At 40.6% G+C, this 3,452-nt stretch overlaps 1 pseudogene across 1 annotated transcript; it reads left to right on the forward strand.

The window, feature by feature from the left end:
- The first annotated feature begins 381 nt into the window (after window positions 1-381).
- LOC115989432 lies at window positions 382-2,531 on the forward strand (annotated as a pseudogene). Its single transcript, XR_004091924.1, has one exon. The product of XR_004091924.1 is annotated as an L-type lectin-domain containing receptor kinase IV.1-like (transcript).
- The last annotated feature ends 921 nt before the right edge of the window (window positions 2,532-3,452 follow it).

Consider the following 3,452-nt stretch of genomic DNA (forward strand, 5'->3'; position numbering starts at 1 on the left):
TACTTGAATAAACAGCAAAAGCAATTACAAAAAAGTCACAGAGGCCAAAGTATTGGCAACATACCTATAATAATACAGCTCATTCCTATCAGCTTCAAGCAATACATTTAAGTCATCAGAGGGAGAGGTATCAAACACAACAAAATTCTCCACTAAGGAACAACCCTTCTTAGCCAAAAGGTTGGCGCATTTATTCGTCTCTCTAAACACATGCCCCACCCAAAGGCTGAGAAAGATTATTATGACTGCCTCACCCTCCCTCACGTTAGGTTGGACCCACTCCATTCTAAACAATTTGAACAAAAAAATAATTGGGCCAAAGAATGAGAAAACGAAAAAAAGAAAAAAAGCCATTTTCTTGGAGTTTGTGACATTTTAAACAAGCAAAAGCTCTGTATTCTCATAGATGAACCTTTTTCCCACTTTTTCTTAATGGCGACTGTGGTTATATCACTTCCCTTTCTGGTAACTCTCTACTTCATCTTTAAACTTCCATTCATGTCTGCTCAAAATGACCAGTTCATCTATAATGGCTTCAATCAAACAAATCTGCATCTAGATGGAATTGCAAAAATCCACTCCAATGGTCTATTGCAACTCACCAACACTTCAAACCAACAAGTTGGTTATGCTTTCCACCCACTTCCTTTAGAATTCAACAATTCTTCTTCTTCTGTTTTACCTCGGTCTCTTTCATTTTCCACGAACTTTGTATTTGCAATAGTTCCTCAAATGCCAATGTTGGGTGGGCATGGCCTTGCCTTCGTCATCAGTCCCTCGCGGGAATTCACCTATGGTGTAGCCAGCCAGTATCTAGGAATCTTCAATACCTCAAATAATGGCAGTCCAACAAACAACATATTAGCCATTGAACTTGATACTGTTGAAAGTCCTGATGTACAAGATATAGACGGTAACCATGTGGGAATTGATGTGAATGGTCTGGTATCAAATGAATCAGCTCCTGCAACCTACTTTTCTGGTCAAGAAGGGAAGAACAGAAGCATGGAGCTAATGAGTGGCAACCCAATGCATCTTTGGATAGACTACAACGAAACAGAAAAGTTACTGAATGTAACACTAGCCCCGACCAGCATCCCAAAACCAAACCGGCCTCTCTTGTCAAAACACATTGATCTGTCCCAATATCTTTTGGAATCTATGTATGTTGGTTTCGCTGCAGCCACTGGTGCAGTTGCAAGTGACCACTATATTCTTGGATGGAGCTTTAATAAAAGTGGACAAGCACAAAGCCTTGATGTTTCGAAGCTTCCTCAACCTCCCCGGCAGAGGAAAAGTAAAGAGAATCCAGTAATGATCATAATTTCTCTCATAGCAGTTGTGGTTGTGCTGGTATTGGTCACCGGAGCAACTTTTATTTGGAGGAGGAAGAAATATGAAGAAATACGTGAAGATTGGGAAAGCGAGTATGGTCCTCACAGGTTCATCTACAAGAATCTCTACAAAGCAACCAAGGGTTTCTCAGACAAAGAGCTTCTTGGAGCAGGAGGTTTTGGAAAGGTTTATAAAGGAACACTTTCTTCTTCCAATAGACAAATTGCAGTCAAGAAAGTCTCCCATGATTCAAAACAAGGGATGAGGGAATTTGTGGCTGAAATCATTAGCTTGGGCAGGCTGAGGCACAGGAACTTGGTGCAGCTCCTAGGATACTGCCGGCGAAAGGGTGAACTCCTCTTGGTCTATGATTATATGCCCAACGGAAGCCTTGACAAGTTCTTATATGGAAGTGAAAAATCAAACCTTGATTGGCTTCAACGATTTCAAATCCTCAGGAGTAGCATCTGGCCTACTCTACCTCCATGAAGAGTGGGAACAGGTTGTTCTACACAGAGATGTAAAAGCAAGCAATGTTTTATTAGATGCTGAATTAAATGGAAGGCTAGGAGATTTTGGCCTTGCAAGATTATGCGACCACGGTGACAATCCCGAAAGCACCAATGTAGCTGGAACTGTGGGTTATTTGGCTCCCGAGCTTACCAGAACAGGAAGGGTAACTACTTACACTGACGTGTTTGCTTTTGGGGCATTCATGTTGGAGGTAGCTTGTGGAAGAAAGCCTATAGAGCCACAAAGACTACCTGAAGAGGTAATTTTAGTTGATTGGGTCTTCGGGTGCTGGAGAAAAGGAGCCATCCTTGACGCTAGTGACGCAAGATTGGAAGGTAATTATGTAGTGGAGGAAATGGAATTGGTTTTGAAACTAGGCTTGCTTTGCTCGCACTCAACGCCAGCAGTTCGGCCTAGCATGAGGCAGGTGATGCAGTTTTTGGACGGCAATGCTGATCTGCAGGAATTACCACATGAGAGTGCTTGTGTTGTTAACTTTACTAGCGTTGAAGTTCCTTCATCATTTGGCATGGGTTTGACGCCCTGTTCTAGTAGTAATTCTATCCTCAATAGCCGTTGATAAATTAGCTGAATATCATGCTAGGGGTACACTAGTTCATGGGTCATTGCTTGGGACCAAATCAACCGTTGGCGCACAGAAAGCTTAGATATTGCCTTAAAGGTGGAGAGAAGAAAAAGGAATTTGAGAAGAATATGATGTATTCAGTTTCTTTCACTTACTACAGAATGTAATAGCTAGCAATATACTGAAGCTCTAAATAGTACTAAAATAATCATTAATTCAGTTGCAAGCTTTGCAGATGAAAATTTATGTAGTGATTTGCATAAACGGTGGCTGATTTTAGAACACGAGACCCCACAGCCAGCAATCACTCTGTTTGAAAATTAAATAGCTAGTGACATGGTTTATGAATATAAAAGTTTAGCTATCTACCAATTTTGACCAATTGATCAAATTAGGTTAAATTAATTAATTAGCCAATCACACAACTCACACACCCAAAAGAATGATATTTTTACGCAAAGAAAAACCCACAGCAAGCGAAAACTCTCGGAGGAACTAGCCCAGCAAACCGATTGCAATACAAAATACTTACAAAACCCTCCTAGTTCTATGTAGTTGCTCTTGAATCCAAGATCCCTGCACTGGCTGCACCAGCTCTTCCTCTTTAATAGCTTCTGATTTGCAAGTTGAGATATCAATCGCAAATCCAATCTCTTGGATACTTCAAAGCCACTAGAAGGTTTGTGATAAGTTCTATAATTTTCAGCACCAATCCAAGACACACAAGGGAATCAAGAGTATTTGGCATGAGACTCCTCTCAATGGGTATGAAAATTTGGAGAAGCTGAAGGCATGGAGGCTACAAGGGATTCAATCTAATGGAAACTAGCTTATGAGACTGCATGATGTGCGGATACACTATGATGTGCTTAGACATCACTAAGAGCTTTGTAAATTATTAAGAATCTCCTAGTGTTTCTAATGGTGATGTATAGGATTTAAAACCCCCTCCCCCTCCCCCAACTATCCAACTATTGAATTATCAAGAAAAAATAAAGATATGTGTAGATATCAAAGT

Source organism: Quercus lobata, chromosome 5 (genome assembly GCF_001633185.2).
Source record: "Quercus lobata isolate SW786 chromosome 5, ValleyOak3.0 Primary Assembly, whole genome shotgun sequence".
Classification (NCBI taxonomy): Eukaryota; Viridiplantae; Streptophyta; class Magnoliopsida; order Fagales; family Fagaceae; genus Quercus; species Quercus lobata.